Source organism: Salvelinus fontinalis, chromosome 19 (assembly GCF_029448725.1).
Source record: "Salvelinus fontinalis isolate EN_2023a chromosome 19, ASM2944872v1, whole genome shotgun sequence".
Lineage (NCBI taxonomy): Eukaryota > Metazoa > Chordata > Actinopteri > Salmoniformes > Salmonidae > Salvelinus > Salvelinus fontinalis.
In genome coordinates this window covers 22,655,503-22,667,871 of record NC_074683.1, presented here as the reverse complement: position 1 = coordinate 22,667,871, position 12,369 = coordinate 22,655,503, and positions in this window count along the sequence as shown.

The following is a 12,369-nucleotide window of genomic DNA, read 5'->3' as shown; positions in this document are numbered from 1 at the left end:
GCAGCTTGCAGTAGGTTTTTCCACATATCTAAGAGGAAGGCTAGACAGCCATGTAATCTGCACCATGTTGCAAATGCCTTCATTCCAGCATGCTTTAACTGGGCATCATTAAAATACACATCATTCTGGTAGAATGCAGTTCCCAACTGATGTTCCAGTGAACATGTCTGTCTCTCTTGGAAAGCTTTTGATTATCATGTAGAGCAGGGATGGGCAACATTTATGGCGGTGGCGGCCACAAAAATATTATTGGCCCACGGACCAATAAAAAATATTTTTATTGGTCCGTGGGCTTACAAAACGGGTCCGCCAGTGGCACATCCGTGATGTAGAGGTTAAGTGCGTCAGGTGTGTGTGGTAGTGTATGCACTGTTTGTGTGTTGCTGTAGTACAGGTCAGGGCTCGTGTGTGCTTGGCTGATCTCTGCTGTCCCTCCTGTGCATGGGTCTATTTCTAGCCATTCCTTTCCCTGTGAAGAACCCACATGGCCCTCCTGAGCCTCTCTTTCCCTGACCCCTCTCTCCCACTGCTACCCCACCTTCTCCATCAGGGTATCTTTCCATTACCACGTGTGAAAAGATTTTTCTTCGCCAGCTTCCTGCTGTCCAAAAGGTTTGTTTTGCCAAGCTTCTGCATCTGTGCGGTACTGCCATGCTGGAGAGGGGAAATGACTCGCTTTTATAACCCACACCTCGTAAAAACTCTTAACAGCTTGTGCAAACATACATATGCAGGGCTCTGGGAATTTACTGATAAAAAATAAAGGTAACTGCCAAAATAAAGGAAACTTGTGTAAATGAGGATAAAGTATATTGAAAGCTTGTGCTTTTTCGCATGTCTGGTTCCTGAGTTAATTAAGCAATTAAAAACATCCCATCATGCTTAGGGTCATGTATAAAAATGCCCAGTTACCCATTATTTTGGCTACCATGGCTAGAAGAAGAGATTTTGGGGTGTGTGCGCAGCTGTCACCAGATCTCAACCTAATTGAACACTTCTGGAGCGGTGCCTGAGACAGCGCTTTCCACCACCATCAACAAAACACAATTATGTCATTTCTCGTGGAACAATGGTATTGCATCCAGACAACTTAGAATCTATGGCAAGGCGCATTGAAGATATGCTGGAGGCTTGTGGTGGACCAACACCCTATTAAGACACTATGTTGGTGTTTCCTTTACTTAGGCAGTTATCTGTATTTATACCATGGCATTGTCGAATACTGATTGGCTTGAAGGGCATTCTAGAGCTTGCATTATTTAAGCAAAGCAAAGGCCCGAGGGGGTGTGGTATATGGCCAATATACCATGGCTAAGGGCTGTTCTTAGCACGATGCAATGCGGAGTGCCTGGATATACAGCCCTTAGCTGTGGTATATTGGCCATATACCACAAAACCCTGAGGTGCCTTATTGCTATTATAAACTGGCTACCAATTACATTAGAGCAGTAAAATGAATCATGCAGTACCTTGTCGCGAATGCAGATTTTAGAGTAACAACATATGTCGGTACGTATAAATTATTGTTAATATAACTGCACTGTCCAATTTACAGTAGCTATTACTACGAAGAAATGCCATGCTATTGTTTGAGGAGTGCTCCTAACAACAAAACACTTTTCTTCACCGCGATAGGTTTGATAAATTCACCTCTGAAGGTGAGATGTGTACTTAAGTTCTGAAATGTTGCTCTGATTTATCATCCAAAGAGTCCCAGAGATAACATGAAGTGTCATTTTGTTAGATTAAATCCTTTTCAAAACCCAAAAAGGTCCATATAGCATGCACAATCGATTTTGTATTTCCACTTGTTCAATTTGCAAATAAAGGAATCTGTGAAAATCTAACCCTAAACGTTGTGTCAACCAGTCAAATCACGTTTGTATGTATTCCTCAGAGATCCTAGAAGGTAACAAGACTTCACTATGTCATTAGGGGTGTAGTATATCCTATAGGACACCATATTTGGTCAGAGAGCGACGCCTTCATGGCATGCCGATGATGCGGTCGGCCTTCACTTGAACGACTCTAACTTTGTCATATAAGCACCAATCGGGGTCAAACAATGCTAGCTAGATAGCCAATGAGCTGGGCTTTACGGGAGTATCCGGACCCAATCATAAACCAGGTATTTACGGGAGTATGGGCCCAATCATAAACCCTATATCTGTCGTAAAATGTAGCTACTAACCTTGTACAACAGCATGCCTTTTCCTTTTGGACAACAATTATAAGAATATTCAGAGTTATGAAGTTATGAAAACTGGTTGTTTTGCAAATGTTGAACTTATAATATGGCTACTAATACTGAAAAAGCTAAATCAAAGTCCAAGTATACAGATTTGACGATATTCTTGCAGAAAAATGTCATATGAATGCAAATGTCTCCTTCACGATTTGCCCAAATGTACCTGGGTGACTTCACACTAAATGTCATTTAGTTCGCACATACTTCAAGTGATCCGTCTGAAACTTTGCACATACACTGCTGCCATCTTGAGGACACCATCGGAATTACAACAGTGATGGCTGGAACAGGGACCTTTCTTTCTGCATTTCAAAGATGGTGGTAGGAAAAAAAACTGTTGTTTTTTTCGTTGTATTTTCTTCTGCCAGATCTATTGTGTTATATTCTCCTACATTTAATTCACATTTCCACAAACTTCAAAGTGTTTCCTTTGAAATGGCACCAATAATATGCATATCCTTGCTTCAGGGCCTGAGCTACAGGCAGTTAGATTTGGGTCATTTTAGGTGAAAATTGGAAAAAAAGGGGGCTATCTCTAAGAAGTTACCAAATTAATTAGAGCAGTAAAATGAAATGTTTTGTCATACCCATGGTATATAGTCTGTTATAAACTGGGTGGTTCGAGACCTGAATGCTGATTGGCTGACAGCCCTGGTATATCAAACCATATAGCACGGGTATGACAAAACATTTATTTGTACTGCACTAATTACATTGTTAACCAGTTTAAAATAGCAATAAGGCACCTTGGGTGGTTGTGGTATATGGCCAATATACCATGGCCACAATGCAATACAAACTGTAGTCACATGTCAAACTCTGCTGGCCGTGAAATGTAAAATTGAATCAACAAGGTTAGATTTTCGGCATGTCAGAAAATAATATAAAGCTAGCTTGCTAAAAAAATATATATATAGACATTGATTTTAGCGTTGGCATAGTCTCGTAGTGAGGAGCCTATAAAACGTAGGCTCATAAACGTAGGCTCATAAACGTAGGCTTCATAAACATATTTTGGGGAATTCTGAAATGTATTGAAATAAATGACCAAACTATAAAACTAGCTAACGTAAACTCACTCACTTTTGTACATCGCCATTGGCCTTATTTTAGCGCCCCAAAAACATAATACTTCCAGATCAAATGTAATGTCAATACCATTGTAAAGCACAATTTCTCCCCTTTCCAACAGAATCAATGACATGGCCTCCACGCTGCCCGTTTCTGCATGATTCAAGAAGGCAATGAGCTCCGTCGAGTCTTTTTAAAATTGGCGGGTGGGGAAGCGAAACTAATGCATGATAGTGAGAAGGAGAGATATCATGTGGGAAAACTACTTTTTTTCACTCGATCTGTCCAACTTATCGCCTCTAAAATGTAAAGAGTTTATAATGTGTCATTACATACCTATTTGAAGGTTTGTGTCGAATTTGAATCGGGTTTTTAGGGCGGTGCTAAAGTGATCTTCAGAAGTAAACATTGTCTTTTGAGAGTAATAATCGATTGTAGTGAAGGCGCAAAAAATGACTAGGTATTCCCCATACCCCCGTCACTGTCCATTTCTTGTTTTTAAACGATGAGAGAAGTGCTACACCTGGTGGAGAGAGATTGTAAGACAGAAATAGTTGCTTTACGCGTGCTGTAATTTACGGCATGACACGTCACGATGTAACTGAGTGTCCGTTTTTTCAACTTTCTCCAATACTGTAGAGCCATTACCATGTCGATCAACGCTTGAATAGAAACGTAGTTCACACCCCAGATTTGGAAGTCAACACAGTCGCATTAGTTTTCTTTGCATCCTCGTTTGAATGTCGCGGTTGCGCACATTTGTACAGAATGGGGTGAGTTTACGTTAGCCAGTTATGGGTAACTTTAGCTAGCTACCTGACAGGAGTGCTAGCTAGATACGTTAGCTTACTAGGTACATTAATAGCTTTAGGTTGGTTGTTTTAAACTCAACTTCCAGATTTCCAAGGACGTTGCCTCTTCGATCATCACTCTTTCTCGCTTGGGCAAGGGACATTTAAGGTACACTCGGGTGTAAAACGTAATTTGAGGGTTTAGGGTCCAGGGCTGTCTACTTTTAGTTTGAAATGCCGCCGGACTGATGGTTTAGTTAGCTAGCTAAACTAGCAAGTATGTTTGTTTTGTTACCACGGCAACTGCTGTAACTATCTAGTAAACTTGCTAGCTACTGCAGTAGATGTTGGACACATTTTTAGCAGCAAATGTGTTACATTATACCCATCATATCAAAGGTATAATCAACTCGGGGCTCTATGCGTTCTCTGGAAAATAATGCAACTCAGTGGAATGTCAGTTCCACTCCGCTAGCACATCGTTGAACACACCTTCCACGTCTTTCATTATTTTCCATAAAACGCATAGGCCCTCATTGATCATTATCCCAACCCTTACATATCAAATGTTTTACATAAAGATATCACATGATATACCCTGAGACAAGAATGGACTCAGGAATGTATTGTGTGGCATGCCCTGTTGTGATGAGTCAGATTCATCATATAATCTTTCATAATATTCTAGACAGAGCATAGCATTCCAGAGCAATCTATTGAGTTCTAGAATTCTGTCACTCTTGCCATTCAAAACTCGTTGGATGCATTGTATCCTCAGGTGTATCCTTAGCTGCTGTGGATAGACGCTGGCAGACAGACTGACAGGCACACAGACAGGTCTTTGATCCACATGTCTGTTTCCTCTCCTCTCATATAGCTATAACAGAGAAGTGCAGTAGCGCTGCAGCCGCGATGTCCTCCACATGTCTCTGAGCAGCACACCATCAGATCAAGACTCTCTCTGTCCCACTAATATCTTTCCACTGTTAATATCACAATAACATAACCCAAACCATATGGCAGAGTATCCAGCAGTCACATTTAATATTTCCTCATTCTTTCCAACTGGCAGCAAAAAGCAGTGAGATGAATGATCATATGGTCCACAACAACAGAATGTGAGAGAGAACAAAAGAGTGGACGTGTAGCTCAGGCAATGTACTCTCGCCATGATCTAGATTCTAGAGTATTTTGGATGAATGTGAGTGTGCATGCATAGATATATCTCATTCTAGTTGTGTGTGTGCATGCATAGATATATCTCATTCTAGTTGTGTGTGTGCATGCATAGATATATCTCATTCTAGTTGTGAGTGTGCATGACAGTCTCAAGGTAGCGGTTGTTTAGCTGAGACCGTCCTAGTTGAAAAGAGGACATGGCTAGTATTAGGAAATGAGGAGTCATCCTTTACCAGTGACTGATGCTGAGATACACACTGGTCTCTGCTCTGAGCTCTGATCACAACAACAACACCACCAGACAGGTCACCTGCTCTGCTCTGTTCTCCCTCAATATAATTACTTCACACAGATTGCTTAGAAACTGTTATTCAACATTCTGTTGTTTACAATGTTAAAATGTCAAGATGCACTTAATTAGTTGCAGTAAAGAGGTCAATAAAACTTAACCCAAAAATTGAAATTCCATGGAAACTTGTGGGGGAATAATCCCAGATCTCCTCATTTCCCGCTAGTAAAATGTGCCTATATTTATGGATGTCAACCCCAACACATGTTCATGTTCATGTCATCGTCACCAATCAACTGCATTGCAGTTAAAAACAACTTTGACGAGCACCACTGATGTCTGTATGACAGCTATGCTACCAGCTTATACAAAAAGGAGTTATCATTTATCAGTCACTTCTTCTATACCTGAAAAGAAACAACTTCTACATGTTATGCAGCAAAAACAGCCAAATATATCCAAATCAGACTTTAGTAACCACATTGTGGGGCTGTTACAATACATCAATCATGACGGATTAGACAAATATCCACTTTGTTAGATCAGATTTCTTTTGTGCCCCAATCCTGCGTCCTTCTTCTATCCCCCACAGTCTGCGTTCCATTGACCTCTTTACCACATCTATGGCTCTATTGTACTGTATGTGAGAGGCATTCTGAAGGGCAGAGTGTCAAAACCACTCTTGATCTGCCAACTATGAGATCATATGACAGGTTCATTCGTAGTGGCAATAATTTCATTGAGAAAGCATTTCAAAGATTAGCACGTTTTGGTTTTAACTCAGTGGGATAACTCAGTGTTGTGGTGCACAGATGATCCTGGTTCAATGTCAGTCACTCACTCACGCACGCACGCACGCACGCACGCACACACACACACACACACACACACACACACACACACACACACACACACAGGCTACTGCTCTGCTGCATCTCCTCTTCTCATCCCCTCATCTTTTGACACAAATAAAATCTCTTCTCTACCTGTCAGTCCTCACCTCTCAGATCTTAGAGGATTTCTCACCTCCTGCAGCTGTGCTGTCAGACACACAGGAGGACTAGAGGTTCTTTTCAGATGTAGGCCAGCCAGAGAAGTTACACCATCAGCCCTCAGGATGTCTGCTCCAGGGCTGTGCGCGGTGGAGTGTCTGTCTGACAGAGAGATGGCTGGAACAACACATGCAGTGAGGCCTCAGTAAAGAGGCATGACATTTGAAGCTTTGAATCAGGTGGAATGTGAAATGCCTCAACGCTGTAAACAAAGACACAAAGGCCCTTGGCTAATTAATGCTGTCAACAGACGTCATTAGAACAGGCTGTCTGGATAATGCTGCTGCTGTCTGCACTCCCTCGGCTGCTAACACTACTGATATTTATAGATGGAGCCCTCATTTATACACACACACTGACATTAGCAGGCAGACACAGGAGCACACACACACACACACACACACACACACACACACACACACACACACACACACACACACACACCTACGTAAGCAGACAGACAAGCACACCTCTGAGCTTAGAGAAGCAGCGACAGATTTCTTGACCCAGAGGCATACATGTCGGTAGCCTAGCTGACAGTCTGCAGCTCTCTCTCTCGCTCTAAGATATTTATTTGCATTGTAGAAATGACTGTAAATAACCACCATGTCATTGAAGGTCACAATAACGTAGTACTGTTGTCTATTATCATACGTAAATCAATTCTCTTTGTTTACTCCTTACTGTCATATGGGCCCAATCATAACTGGAGATACAATACAAGTGCATTAATCAAACGTTTGAACTGTTGTGAAAATCTTACATTATGTCAATGGGAGATTTCCTCAATTTCCCTAGACACTTCCCAAACTATTTCAAATGTTATGGTTTCCTCTTGTCTTGGCCTTTGTTTCATGTCGACTGATATAGATGATAGACTGTATGGGTTTCCAAATATTGCCTCCACTCCACCTATCCTGGGTTTTCAGATCCAAGCATATGAAGGAGAGGAGACAAGAATAGAAGCCAACTTGACACAATGAAAGGAGATGAGTATAGTAACTACTCCAGAATATTGAGACTCTTGGATCCCAGCAGACAACTAGACTATACGACCTCTGTATCTGCTAGCAGCTAGCTGGTGATGTCACACACACCAGAGAACAAAAAAGACAGAATTGGCAGAGAGAGATCATGAGCTCATGGGCTCATGAGTTCTGCAAAAAAATAAATGTAGATAAATTTGGATTTTTTCCCCAAGGACTTATACAAAATACTACCCTCTACATCAAAACCTTCAAATCAAATTCCATTCTTAAAACCTTGATTTTGGACAAAATTACTACCAAGGACTGTCAAGAAAAAACTTCTAACAAACCAAAACCTGCAGAAGAAACACAGCGGAAACCTGGAAATACCATCCATAATGTTCAGTCTGAACCTACTTCTGAAGCCAAACAGTCAAAGATAAAAATCTCTAGGTAATTTTGTTATATAAAGCTTATTAAATAAGGCTACTAAGCTACCAAGCTGCTAAGACAGAACAGACCTGGCTGCAGCTTCAATTTGCACTAAAGTGAGATGTGTGAAAACTCTTGAGCCTAACAATGGCAGCAGAGTTTCACAGCCTCCCCCACCCAAATGCAGAGTCCTTTGAAACCCCCTGTGCCATGGCACATCCCTGTGCAGATGTCATCACAGTAGAGTACCCCTTGGATATTAAAAATAACACTGCACAGAATAAGTGCAAAAAGACGATCCTCAAGGACAATCCAGAGACATTTGCTGACTGCCACAAAGAGGGGAACGTAAGCAACTTCATTTTCCACACAGACCATCCCCTGGCATGGCACGGTGCTGCAAGAGCAGGGTGGAAACTCAGAATAACTTGTCAACGTCTACAGGTCTGGGACAGTAATGGTGCAGGGCATCCTCAAGCAGTTACAGCAGGACCTTTACGGGATTAAAGAGAGAGCACAGCAGGAAAAGCTCTCTCTCGGTGATGACTCCCCCTTCCTGAGTGAGTCTGATCACACCTCTTTAAACTGTCCTGCAGATGAGGGATGAGGATAGTCACCCCCCCAGCACTGAACACACCCAGGTCCCACAACTGCACTGCTCCTCCATCATAGAGAGGACGGCTGGCTGCACTATGGACTGAGGTGAGAGAACTTAAAGAGGATGGAGAGAAACACATGGCACAGCTAACAGCACTGAAGGAGGAGGTGAGAAAGCTGAGGTGTGACAGAGAGCAAGACACTCCTCCAGAAAAGCCAGCAGAACAGCCCACCTCAGACCCGGACCACAACCTCAACACCAAAATTGGACAGACAACACAGGACCCCACCAACCCAACAGAGCCCACCCCCTCCTAACAGCCCCTCCTGTTAGCTCCCCCGATAGCCCTCCTGACAACCCCCACACATCCACTGAGGACACTCAAAAGCCAGAAACTGTGCTCCTCATTGATTCAAATGGAAAATACATTCAAGAGAATAAGCTTTTTCCTAAAGACAAAATGGCTAAACTCTGGTGCCCACACCCTAGGCATGCCCTGGAGCTGTTGTCAGAGGACAGACTAGGTTTCCCCAGCCACATTATAATTCACACGGGCACAAACAACCTGAGGGCCCAGCAGGAAAGGGTGGACACAGCACTCAAGGGAGCGATTGAAAAATCTTCTTCCACTTTCCCCAACGCACAAGTGGTTGTTACCACAAAAAGACATTCACCTTGCCACCATACACTGGGTGAACGCAAGCATTTCCCGGGACTGTGCCTCAAACCCAAATGTTTACCTGGCCCACCACTCCACCCTGGACTTGAACAGGCTTTATGAGCAGGTCCACCTCTACAAGACAGCAATCTCAACTTTTGCCAGGACCATGAAGGACTTCACCCTTAACCGCAGCTCCAGCACCTCACACAGGAGAAATAGAGCAATGGACACCCCTCCAGACCAGCAAGACACCCTCCCAGACCAGCAAGACCCCCTCCCAAAGGACCTGCACCGAGAGGACCCACGCCAAGAGGACCTACACCCAGACCACCTCAACCAGCTGAGACCACCCCAAGCAAACCCTGGCCAAACCCTATACCCCCACCCCCAGATCAGACCTATGCCCCTTCTGCTCCCCCCTGCCCCCCTCCTTTGCAGCAAGTACCTCAACATATGCCCAGGCCTTGAGCAGAGCAACAGGCCCAACCTCCACTAATGCACCCCCCCCAAACCCCATCCTGTAACCTATGAGGTATGTATCAGATGCTCAACATGCTCTGCTCACACCTACTGTTACAACCTCACCTTGGAATATACAAGGTCTAAAGTCACCTGCCTTTGACCTAAAGAGCAGGAACTGTGACTTCGTCAAAGAAATTGCAAATACAGACATTGTCGTCCAACAAGAAACATGGTATAGAGGCGATGGACCCACTGGTTGCCCTCTAGGTTACAGAGAGGTGGAAGTACAATCCACCAAACTACCAGGTGTGAAAGAGGGTATGCTCACTTGTCAGTGCAGACCTAACCTACTCTATTCAATTAGTCTAAACAGGAACATTTTACATTTGGCTAGAAATTAATAAGGAAATGTTCTCAACAGAGAAAAATGTCCTCATGTGTGCTACCTATATCCCCCCAATAGAATCCCTATACTTTAATGATGACAGCTTCTCCATCCTAGAGGGGAAGATCAACCATTTCCAGGCTTAGGAACATGTACTAGTCTGTGGCGACCTAAATGCTAGAACTGGACAAGAACCTGACACTCTCACCACACAGGGGGACAAACACCTAACTGGAGGTGACAGTGTTACGCTCAAGATTGAACTACCAACGGGACATTCAAAACTACAATATCTTATGCTTCACGGAGTCGTGGCTGAACGACGACACTATCAACTGGTTATTAGCTGTACCGGCAGGATAAAACAAGCGATGTCTAGTAAGACAAGGGGCGGACTATGTATTTTTGTAAATAACAGCTGGTGCATGATATCTAAGGAAGTCTCTAGCTATTGCTCGCCTGAGGTAGAGTATCTCATGATAAGCTGTAGACCACACATCTACTGTGGCGTACAGCAGGTCAGCCACCAGGAGGGAGACTCGTCGGGGCCTGGTGACAGACAGAGTATACATCACGAGGCGATGGCTCCATCTGCTGGAAGTGCCAGGTCTCGACGGGCTCTCCGGCCAGGACTAATTAGGGCTGATTGGGGAGTAATCAAGGGCTGATTGCTCACCAGCTGTACAAGTCCCATTAAGCTGCCAGAAGGGCAGCACACAGGAGAGAGACTGGGGGAGGAAAGGACTCCCGTGTAGTTGGAGATGGTACCAGAGGTAACAGAAGGGAGTTCAGTTTTTGATCCCCACAGGATACAGCAAGACCCGGAGCCCAGAAGACGGTCTCCCGGAGAGGGTCTCTTGGGGGATACCTATTATTTTCTTTTGACTTATGGCTGCAGGGGCAGTATTGAGTAGCTTGGATGAAAGGTGCCCAGAGTAAACGGCCTGCTCCTCAGTCATAGTTGCTAATATATGCATATTATTATTAGTATTGGATAGAAAACACTGAAGTTTCTAAAACTGTTTGAATTATGTCTGAGTATAAAGGAACTCATATGGCAGGCAAAAACCTGAGAAAAAAATCCAAACAGGAAGTGGAAATTCTGAGGCTGGTCGATTTTCAACCAAGATCCTATTGAAATCACAACGAGATATGGATGAGTTTGCACTTCCTACGGCTTCCACTACATGCCAACAGTCTGTAGAACCTTGTCTGATGCCTCTACTGTGAAGGGAGGCCGAATGAGAGAGGAATTAGTCAGGTCTGCCATGACCTGACCATTCTTTGACCATGCGCGTTCACATGAGAGGGAGCTCTGTTCCATCGCTCATCTGAAGTCAATGTAATTCTCCGGTTGGAACGTTATTCAAGATTTATGTTAAAAGCATTCTAAAGATTGATTCAATACATCGTTTGACATGTTTCTACTGACTGTTACGGAACTTTTTGACATTTTGTCAGCTTTTAGTGAACGCGCTTCCTGACGTTGGATTTGTTTACCAAACACGCTACAAAAATAAATATTTGGATATAAATGATGGACATTACCGAACAAAACAAACATTTTTTGTGGAAGTGGGAGTCCTGGGAGTGCATTCCGACGAAGATCAGCAAAGGTAAGTGAAGATTTATAATGCTTTTTATGACTTTTGTTGACTGCACAATTTGACGGGTAACTGTATGGCTTGCTTTTGTGGCAGAACACTTTTTTCAGATTGTTGAATATTGTGTTTTGTTGTAAAGCTTTTTGAAATCTGACACCACGGTTGCATTAAGAACAAGTGTATCTTTAATTCTATGTAAAACATGTATCTTTCATCAAAGTTTATGATGAGTATGTCTGTTATTTGACGTGGCTCTCTACATTTTCTCCGGATATTTTGGAGGCATTTCTGAACATGGCGCCAATGTAAACTGAGGTTTTTGGATATAAATATGAACTTAATCGAACAAGACATATATGTATTGTGTAACATGAAGTCCTATGAGTGTCATCTGATGAAGATCATCAAAGGTTAGTGATTCATTTTATCTCTATTTGTGCTTTTTATGACTCCTCTCTTTGGCTGGAAAAATGGCAGAATTTTTCTGTGAGTTACCTAACATAATTGTGGTGACCTAACATAATTGTTTGTGGTGCTTTCACTGAAAAGCCTATTTGAAATCAGACACTTTGGTGGGATTAACAACAAGATTACCTCTAAAATGGTATAAGATACATGTATGTTTGAGG